The sequence below is a fragment of the Rhea pennata genome, chromosome 1 (assembly GCF_028389875.1).
Source record: "Rhea pennata isolate bPtePen1 chromosome 1, bPtePen1.pri, whole genome shotgun sequence".
Taxonomy (NCBI): Eukaryota; Metazoa; Chordata; class Aves; order Rheiformes; family Rheidae; genus Rhea; species Rhea pennata.
In genome coordinates, this window is record NC_084663.1 from 111,528,354 (window position 1) to 111,554,630 (window position 26,277).

Genomic DNA, 26,277 nt, shown 5'->3' on the forward strand with positions numbered 1-26,277 from the left:
TGAGCAAGGCTCAAAATAGAATCATTTAACAGAAATAAAGATAAAAATCAGACTTGTTATAGGATATTTTCTCTTTGAATGTATGTGATTTGAGAATATTCTACATCTAAAATAAACATTAAAAAACAGTTAAGGATTTTATATGTAAAATTAGGTGCCACATCTAAGTGTGGATACTTTCCAGGAGAAAGTTTTTCTGAGCATTTATATATAGGCAATAGGAAGTATTTTGTTTACTCTTGTAATTTAGAAATCAATGATTGACGTCAGCAAACTCTCATATGAAGGTATTCAGCACTGGACCGAGGATACAATCTTCTGCCAGAAAAAAAAGAAGTTGGAAACCTCTGAGCAGCTCATGTGGTGCTCTACCTGTTGCCATTTCTGATGCCTGGACAGCGTAGGACTGATTTTTTTGCTCCTTCAGGTAAAGACAATTAGAATTTGTTCTAATTTGTGGCTCTCTCATGCTGAGATTCCCTAGTGAGCTCAGCTCCTTCTGTGCTAGGCCAGTAGTTGCTTCTGCTGCTTTGTGCATTTTGAAATTAGCCGTCTGTCTTCAGGTACATTAGGGGCTTTCTCAGCCCGTACCTCCTAACGTGCAGCACAGCAGCAAGCCAAATTCAAGAGCAGCATCGCATTCCCCTTCTAGCACCATCCCCCCAAGCAAAATGCACCCTCTTTTTGCTACTGGCTTTACTGATTTTCAACACTGCCACTTAAAGAGATCTGAGGATGTAGAGTTTGCCTCTTTTCTGGCTAGATTTATAGATCAGTGAGATAGCCGTGTGTATTTAAAGAGTTTAGGAAGGGCTTGTTTTAAATCCTGTTTTTTCCTGAACATTTACGTGTAGGTCAGCTGTTTCTTTTATGTTTTATAAAACAATAAATTCTAATCCAATTTATAACAGCAGATAAGACACTACATAGAAAACAATACAGTAAAACATAAAAAATGACCTACTAAGCAAGTACCATTATGTATGGCATAATGCTAATGTTTTGATACTATAAATGCCTGTGAAACTAAAACACAAACAAGCAGCACCTAATGCACATTTGACACCAAAATACATTTGAAATACATTCATTATCTTGGTAACAGAATTGTTTTAAATAATGCAACAAGTGATCTTTCAAGATTTACTTTTTGTGAATCATATTTTGTTTGTTTCACTTTGAAAGCCATATCCTTTAAAGTTTTAAATTTTATTTTTCAATAGTTAGATTTTATAATGATAATCTTACCGAGGATGTCCCTTTAGCTAGGTATTTGGAAGATCTTAATCTCTACTCATGGCAAAGTAACTTTCTTAGCGCTACTAACATTTTTTACATGCAAAACACATACATTTGGAATGAGATTTAACCCAAGTCGTTGGCATTTGACAGAGTTGGTAATCTTTTTGAATAAGAACAAAGTTCCCTAATAATAAATAGTTTTTGGTGCACATTCAGATTCTAAGATTTTCAACTGTTGTTAATTGCCCCTTAGGGGGACAATCTTTCTGGAAAGACAAGTATTGCCAGCTGTATTTGTGAGATAGTCCACTTGGAGAACTTCAACCCATTTTGTTAGAATATGAATTATATCTGTAGCAGCATATTCATGATCGTATGTTCTGTTATCAGCAAGATACAACAAATCCACCTTCCTAATATATGCTGAGCTCAAAGCTTTTGTAGGCATACATGATAAGTCAGGCATAGAAGCATCTTGTAGCAAACTACCACACAATTGCAAAATAATTAGCTTACAGTGCTCAGCTATAAAATATAAATTGCTGCTATTGTGGTGAACAACAAAATAAGTTTTAAAGGATATGCATACGCACAGACACATGTACAATACATACGTGCAGGGTTTTTAGGTTCTGCATCAATACTCTGCTATGACAGCTGTCAGTCAGAACAGGGGTCCCTATAGAAAATTGAAAAACTTAATTTTTTTTAGGGTTTAGTTTTCATTAATAGCTCAATCACATTCTATATTACATTGGCATAGCGAGTAAAGGAATATCACAGCCATTTCTTCAAGAAAATCTTAGATAACCTAATAAATGAACCATAAGAACAAAGATCAGTAGATTAGTAGATATTTGTCAAGAGTGAAAATATAAGAAATGCATATTTTATGTAACACTGGTTGCTATTAAAGACACAAAATAGATTTACTAGCTTTTGTAGTACAGTATCATGCCATTTTTCCCATTTTTCAGGCTGGGTTTTTAATACATACATATGAAATTCAATATGATACAAACAATTATAAGAATTATTATTTTCTACCCTCCGACAATTTAATGACAAAGCTAGTTATGATAGATTAATACCATAAATTATGTACCATCTTATTTTGCCACAAGATTTAACAGTATACGGTACTGCAGGACATAATCCATTACTTATCACCGTTAGCTACTCTTTGCATTATTGTAGAATTTACAAGTATCAGTCAAGATTGCCTTTGGCTATCTTGGTTGCTGATGTAGGTGTTGATGAAATAAAAATAAATTGCATGGGAACAAATATACATCTTAAAGATGGCGTAGTTGAGTATCAGAAAAGCTGATGACCCACAAACTCTACAGGCTCTACGCCTGTGCAAGCTTTCATCCCAAGGAGAATGTGTGCTAAAGATTCATGTTGTAGGGGAAAATATAGCATGTCTGAGGTACTAAGCACTCTACCAGAAGAAATGCTGAGCACTTTTCTTCCAAAGATGCCTAAATGTGTACCAAGAGTGGTCGACTATTTCTTTATATTTAGTACCTGATTCCAATGGTGATACACACAACTCCGAATATTGTCATATTCTTTCTTCTAATTACAGAAGAAAACGTTAGCTTCAAACATCTACCTATTTTCCCACCAAGACCTCTATCTTCTCTCCCTTTCCCAAAGAGCTCTGCCAAATTATGTTATTTCAATATAATAACACATTCCTCAAGGTTTTTATAACATGTTGTGAAGGAGGCACATTGGAGGATTTTGATGGTAGTTTCTTACTATAATCTTTTAATGTAAATTGTATTGTTTCAGCTCCTAGCTCTTAATATGACAATTTACAAAATCTAAATAACATTTTTTTTCCTTTTCCGACTTGAGAATCATAGAATAGTATCCATAAATGTGTGGGACATACACAGCTCTTGTAAAGGTCAAGAAGAAAAGTTATTGTATTTTATTTAAATCTGAATCCACTAAACGTAAAAGCTAAATGTAAAATGTGTAGGAAATAGAGGAGTTAAAGAATATTAGCATAATTAAATAACGTTAAATGATTTATGTGTGTGACCCATCATAGGCCTGATGAGTTTAATTTAAAACCTTGTGTATGGCCAAAAAACAAAAAAACAAAGGGAAAGGCTGATTCCAAATGTGAAATTAGTCTTTGTAAGCAAACTCTCCAGTTCTGAGAAAGGAAAATTTGACTGTGAAATAAGGTACTTTGTAATATTTTGGTGTTTAGAGAATCTAAGGTAAAATTTCAGGAGATAATAACATTATTTTGCAAGGGAATAAGATGAAGACAGTAGCTTTGATTAACTAATAGAAATTTATATGAATCTACAAATAAGCATTCTTCTTCCTCCTCTTAGTTGAAAAAATGTATAAAATGTCAATCTAAACCAAAATTGCGGTAAGAGATGAAAATTGAAGTCCTGAAAGTCCTTTAAAAGCAAACTAGTACAAAATCCTAATATAAAATCCTCTATTTACAAAAGTATATCAAGGTACCTTACTATCCTTATAACAAAAAAATCATATATGATCCCAAGTTCTGAACTGGAAGATACTAGTGCTGATTCAAGGCTAATATCATTGTATTATTGGGACCACATGCCCTTTCAGATGTCAATGTTAGGATGTCCTTTTGGCTGGCTTATGGTCTGAGTAAAATGTCAGATTATCAAACAGTTAAAAGGAGCATTAAACTCAAAATGAAAGCTAAGTGCTAAAGCTAGCATTTTATGGAAAAAAAAAAATCTTCAGTAAAAAAGAGAAGGGAGATACCACTAGTTTGGGGAAATTTTATAACAGAAGTAGTGTTATAACCATACTTACATTATCGAGATGAGATCTCACAAAAAATAAGCCACTAAACATAGAGCTATGCCTTTTTTTATTAATTTCAATTCTTTATTTTATCTGAAAAAAATACAAAAATAAAATCCTAACAACTTTCAGGTATGCTTTTTCTGCTTCTTGTACTGCAACAAGTTTTCAGTCCCAAAGGCCATCTTTCAATTTTCTGCTTTCCCTAAGTTTGCAGCTTTTGCATTAGCTTCAAATATGAAACTTTATCGAATGCTGTCAGAAAAATCTATGTACAATACATGCTATAAATGCATCCTCTACTGACTATACAAAAAACATCCTCAAAGCCTTCCAATAGTTTATTGAGGCATTATATCTTGCTTAAAACCAAATAACTATCACTTCAGTAACCAAATTTTTCTTTTCCAAATTATTTTCTTCTTCAAAATTGTTCTGAAGATATTTTGTACAAGTGACATCTCTTTGTGTTTATATATTACATGGATTATCTATTACTGAAAATGAACGTTTGGTTCTTAATCCATTGTTGCATCCATCCAGAAGACTCCTTCCTCCAAATAAATCCTTCTGTTTTTAAAATGAATTTCTGTGGAAACCAAGACCTGCCTATATGCAAAGGCAGACACTTTGAATTTTTCAAAAAGATGCATCCCAATGTTAGCCCAATACAAATTTACATTATGTATTCTGTCTGTTCTTATAGATGAGGTTTTCAATGATTCAAAAGATGTTTTTCTTCACAGCTTTGGCACTACCTAGTCTGCATAACCTTAGGCAAATGGTTTCCTCTTTTGTTTGATTTTCTCAGATAAGAAGAATGCTGGCTGATGTCTACCTTAAAGAGGTAGAAGAGGCAGGACATTTTGACTGCATTGCATAGAAATCAGAAAAGCCACGTTTCAGCTGAAATGCTAGAAATTTCACTAATTTTCAGATTGGAAGGTCACCCTTCTAATTTTTATAACAGGCTAATTGTAATTTAATATTAAATAGAACAGCAGCTATAGTCTAAGATATGCAATGCCCAGTTTACTATGCTTTTGGTACCCTGTCTCTTCATTTTTTTATGATTTAAAAAAATACCTCTCTGAACTCCATTAGTAATTTTTAGAATAAATGCAGATATAAATCCTGACATCAATCAAGTGCTGGTGTGTACTGTTAACTGTGAATGCCCAGTTAAGGTAGCCTATTCTATTTAACCTAACCTAAGTGATTATCAACTCTCTTTTTTTTTTAACATTGTTGCATCCGAATTCCATAAATGTGCGTGTCTTGAAAGATGAAATTTGTAAACACAGTTAATGGACCAATTAGTATGTTGGTCTAATTAGAAATATGACATATTCCCACAAACTGTTCCTTATGAGTATCTTGCAATAACAATGCCACTGTGGTAAAACTAATGTAATGTGGACCAACAGAGACAAAATACTATAATGAATGTTTAGTTAATTAAAAAAAAAATGCAAAGAAAACAAAAAGTCTTACAAAGGCAAGTCTATAAGTTTTAATTCATTCACAGTTTATTAAAATGAATGATGTCAAAGAAGGTAGTTACTTCTGCATCTGTGACAGCAGGGTGAATACCTGAGTTTACCTATAAATAGTAGAAAATACAGGAAAGAGCAGTCTTCAATATTAATATTAATATGATTAAAATGTTTATATTAAAGTAAGTTTGCTGATCTGGATCTGTATTTAGCATCCATTCCTGTTCCAAAATTGATGGCAATAGTTCCTTCTTCCCTAATTATTTTTTTTCACATTATTAGCAAATGAAGGTGATAGTGCTATGTTGAATTATGCCCCTGTGACATTTCTGAAGGTTATCTTTGTCAGCCTGGAGTAAGAGACTTTGCTGGAGTCAGCAAAATAAAATTACTATTAACAATAAAATAGTAGCAATTTGCACAAATAAGTAATCAGATTTATCCCAACTTTTAATAGTCAGCACTGAATGGTGCTGTTCTTTTATTCTATTCCATATTCATATTAAAGTACTATGGAATTTTTATTAAAAATATCTATCATATTAAGTAGTTAATGATAACTTGATTTATCCCTATTTTCTACATGCACGTTTTGGAGCAACATTCTTCAGCTCATGTCACTGTCATTGTGTCATTTATATATATATACACTTTTCGATGGATTCTTCTTTGGCCACTTTGGTTATATATTATTTGGTTGTTCCCATCCTCCCCCTGTTTTTTTTTTTTTTTTATTTTTTATTTTTTTTTTAATTATGGTTTAATAGTTTTGTACTATTTCAAACTCTGTACTTAGAAGTGTTACCTTTAGTAACTGAAGATCAGATTTTCTTATACTTATAGCAGTGAGTAGTACTAGGTGTTGTACTTCATTCTGTATGGTCCTTCTCATAAGCAAGACATTATTAAGAGAGGTCTATGTGGCCCTAATTTATTTTTTTAATTACTAAGTACAAGGTAAATTGTAAAATTGTATATTAAGGATATTTTTCTTTCCACAGCTATTCTTTAATTTCTCTGAAAGACCACACAAAATCTAGTTTTATTGTATTGTCAGTTTTTTACAAGCCTCTAATCTTTAAACAATCATTTTCAAAGTTATCTTCTGGTTTCCTAATTCATTATTTTTGTCTCTTGGTATTTGATTCTTGAATTATGCAGATATCATTCTTTTCATCTGAATAAATATCTGAACAGGACAGCTTAATATTATTGCTATTTCCTTATCTCCTTTCTGTAAATTCTGATAGATTTCCTAGGAGGGATGATCTTTCTCTTGCCTTTGACATTTGTCTATTCTGTTCACACTTAAATGCTTTTTCTGTTTTCTTTTATACTTCATACTTTTTGATGATTTTCATTTTCACTTTCATCTCAAGAGAACAGCCATGTGTTGAGGCACATGCTGTAGCTATAGTACTTCTTAAAGCTTTAATGTAGCGTTTCTCAAAATGAAGTTCACGGAAGTAAGTAAAAGGGGTAACAAAATTAGATGGCAGAAGTCAGCAGCCATTCAGAGGTATCTGAGTCAGCAACTACTCTAGAGAGAGAAACTAAGAGCATATTTTTTGGCAGCAAATTCTTACACAAGCTAACTGCATTTAATTGTTGACAGCAATGCAGTTTCTCCAGTAAAGTGAATGAGGGCAAACATCTGCATTTAGTAATTGCAGTGAGTTAGAAGGAAATCTGCAGCATTCTTCAGAAAATGTACACTGCTGCCTGCTAAGTGTCACATGGTAGAGGAGGATGAGAGAGTCAATGTTTAAAAAAGTGATCTGTGCGTATCTTTACTACTAAGGCTAAGTTTATCGGGTTACCACAGTGTTAGCAGAAATGTTCAAGGAATCTGTTACATTTAAGTAGCATGCAAAGACAGAAATGTATTTATCCTATAGTTCATGCAGGAAATGTAGTTTGTTTAGATGATATTTGTACAGAATTCAGATGAAAATTGATACCTATCTTGTCTTAGGAGATCATGATTTGCCTCAAGGCAGCAACAAGACATTTCGTTGCCTCCAGTCTTTGTGAGCCGAGAGGTTCAGCAGGAACTGGGATTGAAAGAAAGAGTCAAGACCCATTGATGCTATTCCCCACTCACATACAGGTCAACCAGACTTCGGTTACAGTTTAAGTAACTCTCTCTCTGACTTTTCCATAGAGCAGACCTGCAGACAGGTTTCTGACCTACAGGACAAGCTGAACCAGCAAAGGGAAGTGATGACGTTGCTAAATTAATTTCACCTGAGTCATTCTTTCATTTGTTGCTTATTTCAGCCTTCTGAAACTTCAGTCAGCCATTTTTTCTTATTCTTTGCCACGCCTTTTTTCTTTTCATTAAAAAATAGATAAGCTGCTGAGGAAAACACAGGAATCAGGGATGAGTTGGCAGTTTGTATATGGTCAGTGAGCTAACATGACTTGCTATTGCTGATGGAATGAGTTTCAGACAGAACAGTTTAATTAAACAAATATAGTAACGTGAGAAGAGATTTTGTTTCAAGGAACACTGAATTCTTAGAACATAGAAGAAAGATACTGGAAAGAAAGCAGAGAATGAGACACTTGAGAAAGAAAAAAAAATATAAAGATTGTCATCTATTTTTTTTTTTTTATTATTTATTTTTTCCAAGTCAAACAAAGAAACATTGAGTGATTCACTTAGGACACTGTCCTTTTTAGATAAATGGACTACAGAGATAAAGAGATGAAGCTTTTCCATACTCTCAGAGGAAGAATACAGGCCAAATACAGCAGAAGGAAAGCAATTCATTTCAATTGTAGTAGACAAAAGCAAATACACAGTCTAGACTCAAAGCCAATCTTTTAAAGTGTGTTCACAGATTAGTTTGTTCTCCTTTTCACATGCACCAATACGACTTTTAAAAAGCATACACTGAAATATCTCCCTTTGTAAAGATTCTAGTATTCTGCTTCTCTGCTTATATTCTAATTAACCCACTAGGAGGTTAACATTCTAATTAAAAGTAGCCTATATGTAGGCTTTCTTTATGGACATATACATTTCCTAAACAAAACTTCTAGTCTTAGCTTTGTCATCACTGTTATAACTCAGCCTACCACAGAATTAAAAATAGAGGCTAGATAGTATGAGCCAAAACAGTTGAAGCAGATTTTTTTCCTTCAATTTATTGCGAAATGCATGTTCTGCATTCTGCTTCTTCCCTCTCTTTATTATAATGTACATCTTTGGACATGTTTCTAATATACATAAATCAAGTTTTTTTTTAAAGCTTTTTATTTTATCTCCTTATTTCCAGAAGTATTATCTGAAGAGATGCTTTGGTGCAGTTCAATTATGCCTTTTAATATTTCAGAAACCGAATAGCTAAGCGTAGTCTGTAACCATTGACTCTGCTCAGAAAGTATGCATTGCACACCTGTGGTACCCTTCAGAAACCCATTTATTTCTATCCTAGCTGTAAGCTGTGAATGATTATGCTACTTGCAGTACATTTTATATGAGGGAAAGTTTTTCTAATTAGTCTTTTATTAATAATATGGGTAGCTTTGTACATTGGTTTATAATTGTGTTTCATTACCTTTCCTACTAAGGTTCTTAGTGGCTTTCCTTTAAAGATGCCATCATTTTTTTAAAGCAGTAATAAACATCATGAAGAATTAGATATCTGTTTTTACATCAGGGACTCCAAGTCTCTCAGTAGCTACTTAAATTTGTTCACAATCCTGCTAATACTGTATCACTGCATTTCATATTAGCTTTCTTTTTTTTTTTTTTTTTTTTTTTTTTTTTTTTTTCCTGGCCAAGGTCATAAACATCGCAAAGACAGAAGCACAAAACACTGGGGAATAACAAAATGAAATCTTTCCTCATAGAATAGATGATACTGAACTAGAAAATTATACTAAATTCTCATCACACTACTCCCTGATCATACTGAAAAAGGCAATAGAGAGTATTTTTCAAATTAAAAGTTATAACTTCTGATAAAAGTACATACTATGTTCAGAATTTTAAAACCCAGTAACAAATGGACACTCATAATATATTATCTATACTGTACTGTGTCCTCAGACTTACTTGACAGGCTATACTTGTGTTTACTGTTAAAAAGCATTTAATAAGGATAGACATTTTGGTTTACAGCTTTGACTGCTAGTAGTTCATTAAAACCTCAGTTTTGGTTATCTTGTGAACTTTTGGTTCTAAATACCTATCACATATTTGAAAGTCAGTCATGACTGAAATCTATTATTATGAATGGCTTTATTAAAAATTAAAAGGACAAAATGTGAAATTCTATGCCCTGTTAAAATCCAGATAAGTTTAACCATTGACTTTAACAGACCCCGGAGTTTACCCTGTATATGAAAGTATGGATGGATGTCTGCCTTGGGATAACTAGTGTAGGACTTGGCCCTACAGGCCTTTTTACCACTGGAATTTTGTGTCCAGAGTCAGTAACTGATTTTTTTAATTGTTTTCCTGACGCTTTTACTGTAATTTTTAAGTCATGGGATAGCAGTACAAAAATTCTAAATGTTAATAGTCCTGTTTCTTTCCCTTCCATATAGTTATTAGCAGCAAGTAATATCAGTAAAATCTGAGTCATGAAACAATTATATCAAAAACTGAGTGGGGTTTAGGGAGTTGGTTAAACACTTTTCCAGATCACAGAGCACTGGAAACCTTAAGCAGTTATAAAGGAAGTTCTACACACCATGGAAATTCATTCAGCCAATAACTTGGCTGAAAACACCACAGAAGTTATACAGTTAAAATGAATTTATGATCACTTGTTCTGAGCTACTGCTTGCCTACAGACTATGGTAGGAGAAATCACTGATTCTGGAAGCTGAAATCCCAGTTATTTTCTGGTTTTTGTTTTTGACCCAGAGTTCCTCTGATAATGGTAGATGACAAGTGTGATGTTTTGAGATTCCTAGAGAAGGACTGTATTACTCAACTGTTGAGGCAACAGGCAGAATAGGCATGTAGTGTCGGCTTAATTGAATTACTTTGCCTTCGCTGAATTGTCAGACTCTTACCATTACTTAAAGCAATTTATAGTGGTTTAATAGCTGAAAATCAATCTATTCAAAGTACATTTTCTGTTTTTTTATTAAAAAAAAAAAAAAAAAAAAACATTGGATTAATTCTGGTCATTTCATTTTACATTATAATTCAACCATGGCCAGCTTTAATTAGAAATCTCATACATATTGGTATACAAGAACAGATACATTTTAATTCTCAGAATTAAAATTGTGCACTGGATCAACCTTTTGCTAGTTTTACTAGAGGGGAAAATAAGAAAGGTTTATCTTAGAAAAAAATAGCTCGTACTTTCTGTGTTTCCCTTAGTTTTGCTGAATACTAGCAAAAGATCAGTGTAGTTGCAATACGAAAAAGAAATACTTCTAAAACAGAGAGATGAATTCTGCCCTTTGTTCCATTAAATTTCAGTAGGATTCCAAATGATGGAAGTCTAAGAGAAAGTGATCATATTTCACACACACAGAATAAGAGAATTCAGGCTGAAAAATTGCCTTATCTGCATTGTATGTCTAGTTTTAGCTCTCTTTATGTGAAAATAGCTTAAAAAAATTAAATAAATAAAAACAGACCAAGCTCACTGAAGATTCTAGGAGTTTTACCTGCACAAACATTTAAGGATCAGGCCCATATAGTGTGCTGTATGATATCATGCACTGCTTTGAGGATCCCTCTAAAGAACTATGAAAATATAAGTCAACAATTTAAAGCTTCTTTGGATTTCACTCACTAAATAACAATAACAACAACAAAAGTCCCATATTTACTACTTCAGAAGCATTAGGTTAATCCAAGTGGAACTTCTCTAAACTCACATTATTTGCTCCTCTGGAGCTTTTACTGTTTTATAAATCAATATTAGGGAAGCTTTGACCCACCAGACAGTAAGAGCTCCTCTGAACCTATTAAAATCTATTCTGCCAGTGAGTACCAAGAGGCTCTTAAAGCTCTTGGTTATACGTCTTCTGAGAATATACACAATGGCTTAGAGTTTGGAATTCTTATGAAACGTTTATTGAAAAACAGTTCAGGTTTATTTGCAATACTTTTCTAAATAAAATAACTTATTTATGAGCTTCCCCCCCCCCACACACAAATTCATAGAGTCATTTACCCACAGGGCAAACTACAGACTGCACAGTTCAGCTCGATCCACTTATGCCAAGAGCTGCCAGTAAGAATCTTCTATTAGAAGAAAGGAATTAGGTTATAACACACAATTCATGTTCCATAATGCTCTATTGTACAGCTATTTTTCAATGGACAATAACTCTCTTAATAATGTTTTTTTCGGTCTGTAACTTCCTGATTCCATCTTGTCTTTTCTCAATTCCATTTGTCATGCAACTTAAAAAAAAAAGATAAAACAATAATGTTTTCCAAAAGTAGGTGTAAAGTGTGTATGCTATTCAGTCTACTGAATAGTATACAATCTACTGCAAGTTTTTAAATCCCTTGGTTCATATATCCTGTTTAAAAAGGTAAAAAATACATTTTTCTACTTATGTGAAAAAATCTACTTCAACATTTTATTATGTTGAGTAACCTCATTTCCTTAGAACATCTTTGTCTACAGAGTAAAGGCCATGACTGTTACGTTATATGGTGTGACCTTCTGTAGATTACAAGCTAGAAAGTTCCATAAGCGGGGCACGCGTGTCTGCCAACAGGTTGGCCAGCCTGGCAAAGGAGGTTCTAAACTACGTAGGATGGGGGAAGGGGATAGTTACAGAGACAGGGTAGTCAACAAAACACAGCTCAAGTCAGGAGGCCCCAAGCGGGTCCGTGCAACCGGGGAAGTATGTATGACACATAGCTATGGGAGATCCCCTCGCACCACTACTAGGAAACCTGCATGCAAAAATACCTCTCTGCAATGCCTGTACACCAATGCACACAGCATGAGGAATAAACATGAGCACCTGGAGATCTGTGTGCAGTTGCAGTGTCATGATCTCATTGCAATTACAGAGACATGGTGGGAGAGCTCACATGCCTGGAATGCTGCCATGGATGGCTTCATGCCTTTTAGGAAAGACAGGCTACTGGAGCTCCCCAAGGCTCAGTACTGGGTCCCATCCTATTCAACTTATTCATCAGTGACGTGGACAAAGGGACAGAGTGGCTCCTCAGAAAGTCTGACAGTGATTCCAAACTGGGAGGAGTGGCTGAGACACCTGAGGGCTGTGCTGCCAACCAGAGAGACCTGGACAGGCTGGAAAGCTGCGTGGAGAGGAAACTCCTGAGGTTCAACAAGGGCAAGTGCAGGGTCCTGCACCTCTGGAGATCATCTAGTCCAACCTCCCTGCTCAAGCAGGGTCACCTAGTGCATGTTAGACAGGGTTGCATCCAGGCGGGCCTTGAATGCCTCCAGAGAAGGAGACTCCACAACCTCTCTGGGCAACCTGTTCCAGGGCTCCGTCACTCTCACAGGGAAGAAATCCCCCCTCACGTTCAGGCGGAACTTCCTGTGCTTCAGTTTCTGCCCATTGCCTCTTGTCCTGTCACACAGGACAACTGAAAAGAGTTTGTCCCCATCCCCTTGACACCCTCCCTTCAGATACTTATCAATGTGTATAAGATCCCAACCCCCCCCCCCCCCCGCCAGTCTTCTCTTCCCCAGGATAAACAGGCCCAGCTCTCACAGCCGTTCCTCATAGGGTAGGTGCTCCAGCCCTCTGATCATCTTTGTAGCCCTACGCTGGACTCTCTCCAGTAGCTCCATGTCTCTCCTGGACTGGGGAGCCCAGAACTGGACACTGTACTTGAGATGAGGCCTCACGAGGGCTGAGTAGAGGGGCAGGATCACCTCCCTCCACCTGCTGGCAACACTCTTCCCAATGCACCCCAGGAGACCATTGGCCTTCCTGGCCACAAGGACACATTGCTGACTCATGGTCAACTTGGTGTCTACCAGGACTCCCAGGTCCTTCTCTGCAGAGCTGCTCTCCAGAAGGCCAGCCCACACCTTGTACTGGTGCCTAGGGTTATTCCTCCTTAGGTGCAGGACCCTGCACTTGCCCTTGTTGAACCTCAGGAGTTTCCTCTCCACGCAGCTTTCCAGCCTGTCCAGGTCTCTCTGGTTGGCAGCACAGCCCTCAGGTGTCTCAGCCACTCCTCCCAGTTTGGAATCATTGTCAGACTTTCTGAGGAGCCACTCTGTCCCTTTGTCCACATCACTGATGAATAAGTTGAACAGAATGGGACCCAGTACTGAGCCCTGGGGGACTCCACTAGCCACAGGCCTCCAACTGGACTCCTCACCACTGATGACAACCCTCTGAGCTCTGCCTTTCACCCAGTTCTCAATCCACCTCACTGTCCATTTGTCTAACCCACACTTCCTGAGCTTCTCTAGGAGGATGTGATGGGAGACAGTGTCAAAAGCCTTGCTGAAGTCAAGGTCCACAATGTCCACTGCTCTCCCCTCATCTACCTAGCCAGTCATGCCATCATAGAAGGCTAAAGAAAGAGTGAACTTTCAGAATGTCATAAATTATGCTTTTTCCTCTTTACCTTAATCCTCAACAGTTTTATTGTATCTATTAAACTAATCTCTTCAGAGAATGAATTACCATATTCTAGGTCTAAATAAAGCTGTTTGTCTATCTGTAGTACTGTATGAAGACTTAAAATCATACAAGTGCAGGTTCTCTTTAATGACAGTCTATTAAAATTAGATTTCACATTAGGAATATAAGAACAAAGAGAAATGACTCTTAATTTCATGCATACAGGATTTTGAAGAGGGAATATGACATTTTCAATCATGATTTTAATGGCACTATATTAATAAAGTGGTTTCATTATGAAGGACTACAGGTTTTAAAATATGAATAGAACTTATACAGGAAATGTGTCATAAACAGTCAGTGAGGCTCAAACAGAAACTAAGCTTATTAATAGAGTCAGATACTATATAATGTTCGTTATATAATTATATAACCTAAGTCAAGGTAGTCAAGTTTACATAGAAAGCCAGAATCTCCAAAATATCACAACTACCTTTCACTGGTGCCTCTCCATTGCCTAAGTATTGCTCGGGAATTGTGAAGTATAAGGAAACTGCATTTGAAAGCATGTTTATTATGTAGAACTGAATGCATATTGCAAGTTCCGCGAACAAATTACGTTTTCTAACTGGAATGCCAATGTAATGTTTTTTCTCAAGAATGTATAGTTTCCTTTCCATTAATATTCTGTTTGTATGCAAAAACATTTATGTGATATTTAACATGGACATGAAGATGGTTGTAAAATTATGGTTAAAAAGAGCTTAGTTTTTCCAAGCACTTGTTTTCTTTACACCTAAATTATTATACCAAAAAAAAAAAAAAAAGTTTTTTTATTTGCATGCTTCACAGTTGGTACTTTGAACTTTGTTTTTATCTTCACAATGTAGACTAGCATGTCAAAGTTTTGTATTTTCATTCCAGGGTTATTAGGGGCCGAGGAAGAAGACATAAAACTAGTAGGGCTGGCTATATGCAAGGTACAATAGTTCATAATATATTTTTAAAGAACTGTTTCTTTCAGAGTCAAATGCACACACACACATACATATGCAAACACACACTGGCGTATTTGTCAATTACATCATTACATACTTTCTACTCGCATAAGTTTCTTATCAAACTCAATGCAGAAGACAGGGATTCCTGTAGCAAAACTGTATTGCAGTGCACACAGGCAGGGATATACTGCATTGTAAAAAAGGCAGATATGATGCCAGAGTGTATAGGTGCTACTTCTTTAAATGCACAAAAACATACCTTTGTTCAAGGAACTACGGGGACTTTGTGTGGAACATTGTCTTGCATTTAGCCCACCTATATTCAAGATAGATGAATTTGAAGTGTAAGAGTCACAGAGGATGGTTAGGGGAATGTAAGAGCATTTTTATGAGAAGTGATTGAAAACGCTTCACTTGTTTAGGCTAGCACATTGTAAGCTGCTGAAGGATATGATTTTGCTCTATAAATAAGGGAGAAGAGTTGAATAAAGAGTAGAGGAAAATTGTTCTGGGATTTTCAGAAGTATTAGGTACAAAAACAAATCAGTATAAAGATTGTGCTCAATACAGAATTCAGTAGAGGTACATTCATGAATTCCTTTAACAGGGACAGTGCTTGACAAGCGAGGCAGTCTCTCCAACCTGATAGTTTTAAAGTTTTTACAAGCATCTTCCTTTGTTTCTAAACTCTGTTCACCATAGTCATAAACACCATTCATAACCACTTTCCTCTCTTCCAAATAGCCTTTTTTGTCCCAGTTCCTGCTGCTCTCCAAGCCATTTTAGGTCTAGGCCCCTCTTTATTTCCATCCCTTCCTCAATTGATTCCCCTGTATCTTTTTCCTTTCTGATCCAACCCATTTCCTACTTCATGCTCCTTTCTCTTCTATTTCCTAGCACTATCTGGCTTGTGTAATATATCTCTTCATATTCCCACCATTTAACTTTCAATTTTCTACATTACAAAGTTTCTTTTCCCTCCATTTTTCCCTCCAATTCTCTTGCAACTAGTCATCAGACATAGGCGAAGAGTCATCTTGGGAATGCAAGAGATGTCTTTCTGCTTTTTCATGTGCCAAGTGCTACAATCAGCAAGAACAAATCTGGTTCATTTTCTTTGGCTCACAGTTCAGAAGAAATCTTTGGGCAATTTAGCTGCAAAACTCTAAAAAGACTGTTGACATTCTTTGTTTCTTTGTTTTTGAAGGTTAAGATTTGAGTAGCTCTAAGGCAGATTTTCACCTGTACAAACAAAAAGACACCTCTGATCCCAGTGCTGACCAGTTTTCTAAACTCTCCTCACTGCTCTAAGGATACAAACCAGCATTCTATAAAAAAGCAATATAGCACTTTTTTCCCCCCTTTTTTAATATTTGTAAACCATTTATTCCCTAACCTTGTTCCAGAAATAGCCAGGTGATTTTATGAGAAAATTGCATAAAAAGTCAGCCCCAAACTGTTTGGATACCCAAACAAGAAAATATCAATCTGAACAATTGTTACCTGATAAAAGTAGTAGTGCTTTTCAGCCACAAATATGAGCTTAGGAGGAAATAGCAAGCTTCAGGCAATTTGAAGTACAAGCAGTGTTAACTAGCAGCTCTCATAACAACAATCAGAATGGTTTCCCATATAACCTGCTTAAATTAACAAATACATTTTAAATATATTTCAGAGCTATAAAGCTATTTTATCTGTTAGAGTTTCTCATAAGTTTGTCTGTGATAGATTGTGGTCAACAACTTTCAGCTGAAGCACAGAGAAATTTTCTATGCAAAAAATACATGCAAAAAATAAGTCCTGTATGACATTGTAAAAGCAGAGCCACAATACATAATAGTACTTCAGTTAATCAATTATTATAGCCAAGGAAAACATTAACATACAGAAGATGTCAGTGGAAGAAAAGAAAGTAAATCAATAATCAATTTAACTTTGAAGGAAATGTGAAAAAGTGCTAGTATTAATTATATAAAAATTCACTCCTGTAATTGGCCAAATTGACATGTACTTCTAAAGTCAGAGTATACGAGCTACTTTAAAAATATATCAATAGTTTTTTAAATGAAAAATAGTTTAATTAGTCTGAGATGTGAAATTCTCTGCCTTAAAATGGAAATTCTAGTCTTGACCTCAGCAGGAAGATGGAACTTCCATGATTATGTCGAAATGTATAGGAAGCAACAGAAATTAGAATGATTTGCATACCTGAATTAAAAGAACTGTTTTTAAATACTAATGATTTAAAATCCCAAGTGAGTTTTGGACTGTAATTGTAACGAGTGTGGGTTACAGGAAAAGACAACAGTTCTTCTTCCCCAGTGATCTATCTTACTAAAGACATAATTTTAATTTTGTACTTAATTACTATTGAAAGGATATTCTACACAAGTCATCCTACATCTCTAGTTCTCTGAGGGCAGGGAAATTTTGTATCATTTGAAAGACTATCTAAATCTTTGTTCACCTCTTCCTGTTAAATCGCAGTTTACATTTAGAAGGAATATATACTTTGGCAAGTAGAGCTATTTTGATAGCAAGTCTGTATGATTCTACTGGTAGGATTCACCTCACTCTAGCTTCAAACATCTGAGTCTGATTTAATCTGTCTCAGCTTTCTTGGTAATTAGTTCAGAGTAGAGATTTCATATCATTTGAGAGAAAATATCTAAAATAGGCCATCGTGCCTATCAAGAGTGTGTATCTTTCTCCATTAAGGTAGCCTCAAGGGATTTGTTCAGATGAAGAAATCTAGCATACAAATGTCTGCATTTTATCAAATGAATCCCACCTTATATTCCCTAAATATTGTCCATTATATTTGATTACTACGTATATTGTGCTTCCTTTCTCAGCAAATCTAGTCTAGAGTCTGAAGCTGAGCAAATGTAGAGAAAATGCTTACAAAAGAGATGTGTGTATGCATGCTTTTTAATGGGTAGTATAGAAACAAATGATGCTGAAGGATATTCCACATTGCACCTATTTCTTTGTGCAATAAATGTCTACTGCTACACAGTACTCCAGAGACTCAATCTAGATGCTACAGGTTAGCTACAGTCTTTAGCATCTGATGTTAGTGCTCTGCTAATGCTGTTGATGTCCACATTTTACTATGAATGTTATTTTATGTACTTTAAGCCAAGAAAAGATAAAAAAATCTTTGCTAGATATTTTGGTTGCTAGATATTTTTAACAGAATAAACAAATAATTCTAGTACTACAAAACAATGTGCAATTTTTTGACATTATTTAGGGGAGTTTAATAGGACTTTTTATTAAGGTGTTGGATATGACAGTAGGTCCCATGAAAAGTTTCTTAAATCACAGTGAAAGGACACTTCAGTTCTCACTAATTCTAACAGTAAAATGCTAGTAGTTACCACAAGAGTAGTTTGGAATATTAGTAGAGTAGGTACAATAATATTCTCATTGTGATACAATTCTGACCGGGGGCCAGATTGCACAAACTAGAAGCCTTATGTTTTGATGGAAACATTTCAGGGAGTATCTGATACTTAAAAATAATATTATGTAGACAAAGTGTATCAGGAAACTGCAGATAAAGAAAACTCTGGGTTTTGGTCTCTAAACCTATTTCCTCCGTCCCTCATTAAATTTGCAAAAAACAGATTAGCTTTTTCATCAGCCACCCTCATCTTTATTCATCAATGCAGATATCTTTTTATTATTAAAAATTCTGTGACCTATTAAAAAGTACTTACAGGACGATGAATATTTACAACTATCTACAAACTGCTCCATGCTGTAGATTTTATTTTTTGATTTAGTACAGAGTTATAGGCTTTTACATCTCTACAGAGGAATTCACTGCATTTTGCCACCTCTCCATGCTTATTGTGAACAATATTGCAGTATTTTTCAGACTTCTTTAGGTTTGTAAAATATCTTTGATATTAAAACACCCTTAGAAAATAGAATATCTGTTCTCATGATTGGAAAAAATGATGAATTTTCTTCCTTCTCTGATAAGATTCTGGGAAAAATTTATATTTAGAGGAGTCCATGTAAGAAAATGGAGCATGATCTGCTGTCCCACATCTCCAGGCATATTTATATGTGATGAACTATTTAATAGAAATCATTTATAAGGTTTTATTTTAGTTTTGTTTTACTTAAAATCACTACTATCTTTTATTACTAAAGAACTTTTTTAAACTCATTTAATATTCTAAAGAGATGAAAGCTGAATCCTTTGCGCACTTTTGATAAAGCCTAAGCATCTCAGAGAGCACAATATACATGTATGAGAGATTTCACTTCCCCATATTCCTGTTCCTTTATGCTCCAAACTAGGTGGTAGGAAGTGGATAGAATTAGTGTTCGCCAAATAGAAATGGGTGGACTCTATTTATCTATGACATCTGGATACAAGGAATCCAGATACAGTAGAGAAGGAGAGAGAGGACTATGCTTTCGTAAGAGCCATCTACTTAGCATGCAGTGTCCGCTTTCCGGCTTCTTTCAGAGACTCAAAGTAATATGATAAGCACAGAAATCCACAGATGGCAGAGAAGGGGTCCCAGGAAAAAGCTATTCATGATGGAGTATCTTCTCAGCTTCCCTCTTATCAGGTCTAAGGAAAAATAGAAATAAATTGAAAAACATTCTACTCATGCCTAAAGTTCCTTAAGTGATGACAATGATATGTTTACAACAACAGGGGTCTGGATGATGCAATGAACTAAAAACTGTTTAAAAATCAAATCATCTGTCCTGGTCTAAAAGTCACAAGAGCAGTTTAACAGGAGTCAATTTAAAGAAGCAAAAGTCAAAATCTTCATGTGTCAATGGCCATAATAGCATTAATAGTGAAAATAGTAATCAAATATACTATTAAAAATATCAACAGCCTCAAAAGCTCCTTCATTCACAGTCCTTATTATTTCTAGAACTCAAAATAAGTCATGGCACAAAAAGGTTTCAAAAGGCTCTCAAAAAGTAAGTGAAGTCCCTCTGTATCAGCTCTCATAAAGCTAAATATAGGGCCTTATCCCAGGCTATTGTCAAAGTAGAAACTATATGGAAATAATGCAACTAAGGTGTATGACTGTTCTACACTGTATTTTACTGGGCATGTTCAATGAAAGAGGATCCCCTGGGAGGGTCATTCTTATTCCTGTCCATAACAGTTCTCCATTTACAGAGTTCTGATGGCTCACAGACATCTGTTCATAAGCAGTATCAATGAGTGTCACCTGAGGACCATTGACACACCAGTCACATGAGGTATAAAGGCAAATAGCAAGCGCTCTTTCCATAGTACTCTTCCATTGAACTTGATAGCAACTTCAGTATTCAGTTAAGTACAGGTATGGACAAGTCCTTAGTAGAGTAGGTAGATTCTCTCTCAAAAATAAAATATTGTCAAATGTAATAGGTTTTTGCAATGTTTTCATCTTTATTTGAAAAGTGAGAATGAGAGTGTCTTAAATCCAGAGGATTTAACAGAAATGTGTCTTGAAGTGTTCTAACAGAATTATTGTAAGTTGTATTTAGAACAGAGGAGGATTTTTTGTGACAAAGTGGCTTTCCTAGAAAAAGATTAAGTGCTACATATCTCAGTCTTCCTTCCATTTCTTTGCATTAGCAAAAGATAAGATAGCACTTAAACATTTCTGGCTTGGGTATTTCTAAATAGTTGCTAGTTGTCATCATTAGTTTACTTTTTTATGGGAATCTTTTGTGTCAATATGTATATCCTTATTCATTGTGGATACCATGCACAGCAACTTTAAGTTAATAACTTGATTGTCAATGATTAGACTAGTAAAATTGTTCTAAGGAAGTCATTTTATCTATATACCATAGAAGATGGCTTTGGCAAGTTTGAAAACAGTTTTGCAGTTTAGTTTCACAAGTTCTTCATAAAGAAAATTAAAGCTCAATTCTATACTTGACGCAATAGACAGGAATTTTGCTATAGGCTTCAGCAACATAGAAAAAGTCCCCAGTGCTTAGTTTTTAAATGACATTAAAATATTTATAGCAATATTAAATATTTCTGGAACATATTTAAAAATATTTTAAATTAATTCATAACCAAATGCATACTATTCTGATGGCTTGTGTTTCAGCAAAACAAGTTTCTCTATCTTCTATAGAAAATTTGCTATATTGACTTGGTCTTTTAGACTTTCAGCAGACAAAACTGTTGATGCTTTCAGGGATAATTCTGTAAACGATGGAAGGTGCTTCATTTAAAAGTCTTTCATAATGCAAAGCTGAGAGGGAAAATAACTTATTTAATGAAGAAAGCTGAAAAAACCCACATAGTTTGTATTTACATTTATTAAAAACACACAAATTATTGAATATACAACTAGCACTAGAAATGAGTTATAGCTCTTCCTCTTCTAGATGTAGGGATTTTATATATGTATGATACACTTACTTTCTATATTTTACATAATTTCCTGGCTTTATATTCTCAGGAATGTAATACATAAAAATGATTAGCTTTAAAAGAAAATTAGTTTGATTAGTGAAATGAAAACTTATGTTCAGACCCATGCCTAACTATTAATTCTTCCCCTTATACTTTTACAGTTTTAAAATTACATATTTCTGTTATGGTCTTCAGAGAATTTTCACTGTTTCAGCAAGGATTTGAATTCTTTTCTGAGGCTGTAGCTCTGGTTTGTCTTTAATCAGCACCACAGGCACAATTTAGTGCTTTCTCTTTTATGAGAGGGATGTGGGACTTCACGACTGAATGAGCAGGTGTCTGTACCTGAAAATAGCATGTTAAATTGCAATAAGAACAAATAATTAACTGTCACGAGTAAGTATTCTGACACATTGCGATTATTGATCTTCAGAACGTGATTCTTTGGCATGCCCTCAGGCAAACTGGATAACGTTTCATCACATGGGGTACTCTGGCAAAAGTGAAATCACCTGATTCATGCTAAATACTGTATCACGTGGTCCCTACTGCCAGGAATGTTTTAACAAATTTTTAATCCTGTCAAAGCAGCTATATAAAAGACTAATCAAGGACTGTATTTCTTTTCCTTTTCTGAGTTAACCTTCTAAACCATCAAGCACTTATAATCACTCCCATTGTATTTCTTTCTATCAAAGGTTACTAGTTATTAGCTTAGTCATTTTGTATACCGTAGAGCAGCTTACACAGCCAAAAGTGACGTTGAGTACCCATTACTCTAGATGAGAGCTTATTCTGAGCTGAGAAGAACTAATTTCTTATTCCTGCTTTGAATCAAATAAAGTAGGAATTTACATCTTCCATAGTACTACCAAGTATTTTAACCAATAGATTATATGGGAGACAGAGGTGGAAGTACTGACTGTGAGGAGTATTGTGAAAATCTCATACAAAAATATCCCTAAGTTTAAAAAATAATAATTGGTCTCAAAGGTATTTGAGAAACAGTCATTAATTCAAAGATACTGGTACAGCGTTGCCACAACTTCTTTTTATCATTCTGGAGAATAAATTCTTTATCAAAATAATTTGTATCTTCATTGTATGCATGCTTTACTAAACACTACTATAACACATAGCTGCCAATATTTTATACTTAGTAACGAATAATCAATCAGTTGTGTACTTAGTCTTCAATTTCTTAGTGAAATCCTAAGCATAACACCCATTAAATAACTAAATCAGCCAAGAAGCAGATACAAACTGAAAAAAAAAAAAAAAATCTTTAATCAGAGATTACAAATAGTCAAAGTATAAGCATATGGTCACCTCAAAAGTTATGAGTGGTCAAGAACTGAAGTCTGAAGACTTACCTCTTTTAAAAATCAAGTTTCTTGCTCTCTTGAACTTGTAATGTGGAAGGAAGTGCATAGCAAGGCTTTACACGCTGACCCAAACACCCGCGGAGCAATTATGGTAGTAACAGCACTGAACAGGGTTTCAAATACTCCCCAGAGCCCCAGCTGAGTCTTGCATGTTCTCACCTCAGGGAAGAATGAGAATCAGTTCATCAACAGTTTTATCTCCAAGTAGAAGGAGAAAGAGTCTTCTGCTTTTTCTATCAAATGATCAGCATCTGGTGTGCCCAAGGTTAGGAAAAACTTCAGGAAACTGAACAAGAATAAATAATATTAACACTTCACTGTAGTTTCTGGGATGACTTTTGGACTTGCAAAAGTGCCATGTAACAGAAAAATGGTATATGAAGCGGGTATTTTTGGAACCAAAGTTTAAACTTGAGACTTGGATAAATTCTTAATTTTTATGAATTGTTTACTTCTCTCCAAACATATTTTTCCTTTTTTCTCTAATACATCATAGGTCAAACTATAGCCAAGTCATGTTTTGAAAAGCTGTTCAATTTCTTATTTATGATTTAAGATATTTCTATAATCTTTCTGGTGATAGAAATCATAAGAAAATTGCAGAATATTTCAAACATATAATAAAAACAAAAAGCTCATTCCTGGCTTTACTTAACTATTTTATCAGAACCTTGTGACAAACATGCTTAATGCCACAGTGAAATTCACTAAAAGTAATTTTTAAGTTAAGTGAGCATAAAAGCAATAAGTTGCTATGAGCTTTCCCTGACCTCTGTGATAATTATGAAAGAAAAAAGGAAAAAAAAAATCATTTTACTACACCTAACTAATAAACCACTAAGAATAATTTAAGATAGTATTTTAAACAAATTTTGTTACACTTAGATTTATGCCATATAATAGGATAGTAGATAACTTACAAGACTGTAATATACTTTCTTCAGTTCTGAATCCCACTTTAGGCCGAGTAAACGTCTTTGAATTTAGTAATTTGCATATTTCAAATACTGACTTAATTTGAAAGATGTTACAATTGAGCAGAACAATGAACTACTAATTATGGCTTATTCTCTTTTTCTCTTTTGTCTTTTGTTCAATCATACACCCTCTTTCTATGCACCGCAGTACATTGCATCAAATTGTATCCTGCCAGTGACAACAGACAAATCATTTTAATTCCTCTGTATGGCTAATAACCCCTTGATTCATAGACATCTGCTATACTGTATTCTCTATTTCTTCTTTCTCAAAAAAGATATTTCTTTTTTTCTTCCATAGCTGGAAAGCTTTCTCTATCCAACTTGTTTGGCATTTGAATTTCATGTCGTGTCTGTTTCAGAGAAAATGTCTCTATACTGCTGATAATAGCTGGGCAAAACTTTATGGATTCTTTTAATGCAGTCGTCTTCTCCTACTACTTACTGTCTCATCAATTTTTTTACTTTTAAAAATCATTTTGTAAATTTTCAGTCAACATCCAGCTGTAGGGGCAGAGAAGGGAAAGAGAAAGATAAGAATTTTCATTACTGACACTGATGCTTTTGCACTTACAGAACAGAAATAGATGAGAATAATTCCAGGTCAATCATATCCTGAATACGTATGACTTTCCCAGAGAAACTGGGGAGTGCACAGCTGACTGATGCTGCCACATACTAATAGTGCAATGGAAGAATAGATGCCTGGACTGGTGAAAAATGCAAAGTTTTCATGCTCACTTAAACAGATTAGGATAATTTTCTATAACAATGAAGCAATGTGGCAGAATGAATTGTAGCATATAAGGAAAATGTGTAAGATGTCTATTTCATTGCATAGTATCAACCAGAAGCCATTGGAGTTAAGTTCACAAAACATGTTATTTATAAATCATGGTTATGATACTCCGATAGGTTACAGAAGCATTCACATCGTGACCCCTGCAAAATGTATTTTTTTTTGAAAGAGGAATCCTTTAGCTGTATTTGAGAAAGCCTGTATGAGGCTAAGAGTTTCGTTTTCAAGTATTTAAAGATTTACCTTTTTTTTTTTTTTTTTTTTTTACTAATTAGGCTAGAATAAAAATGATACTTTTGATTCAGGCAGTTTTAGATCACCAGTGTCTTTGACTAATTTTGGCAAGTGAAAATGAATAAATCACAGATTTTTTGCTGGGGTGGTCTGTAATCAAAAAGAATGTAAATGTGTGATTGACAGTTTATTGGCAATATCCTCCAGCACTGCATTCATATTGTTATTCCAGAATGTTCTCGTAAATCTTTAACTTAGAAGATTATACATGATTATTCAGTTGTGGAAGCACCATCACTTCCATGTACACAGATGCTTGTTGATGCCCTCAGTGGTGAGGGCATCTCCCTCTAATACTTCACTTAATCTGAAAAAGAGACTCCAAAGTCTAAGAGTAAAATGCAGACTGTATGCACTACTGATTGATTATTCATTACTAATTATAGAAACTCACTTGCACTAAGAAAAGTGACTCTCCCCACCACTAGATGGAAATAAAGGGCCGACAAAGCATAAAAGATTCGAGGTTAATTTTTCTCTCAAGGGTCTTAATTTGCAAGGCAGGCATGCACCGCTTCTCCAGACCACCAGGAAAGCAAAATGACTGGATTTTTTAATGAAAGTGCGACATTCCTGCACAGTGAGTCTCTTACTGTCAAAGTAACTTGTCAACAACAAAAATATTCAGTGAACTAATGGTAATGTGACTAAACCCATTGGAACTCCAAAGTGATCTAAATTTTATTTTTCACAGAGTACATAGTGTTCCTGAGACACAAAGTATTCAGTGATGGAAACTATATCCATCCATACGAATTCAGACAAAGATGATAGCCCTGTAACACAGATAGCCAATGCTCGGGTTAATCTATAACACATTCCTTTATAAATCTTAACAGGCTCAGACAAAGAGAGAAGAAATCCAGGTAAATTGGAAGTTTTGCTGTAGTTTTCAGCGACCTGTCAATGGTTTACAACAGCTCAGCATGTGAGCCGTTGAAGGGGAGGTATAGAAATTATCTACTTGGCTTCCTTATCTGTTGTGAATAATCCCTATTTTTTTTTTTCTTTCTTGCTTGCTCTTATATGTTTGTTGTATGTTCATTTAAAGTGTCCTGATAATATCACAGGATTAGACATAATGAAACACTGCATTTATTATAGGGAGCTACACAAACCACAAATAGTGATAACAGGTATGGTGACATCTAAAAGAGGTTTTAAATCTGGAAGATATTAAAAAGTCTCATAAAAAGCATAAAAAAATTAAAATGTAGAAAACAAGCCAATACATTTGAATTACATCTAAGTAATTCTAATATCTTCTTGCCAGCCTGATATGTTACAAGCAGTTGTTACGGTAA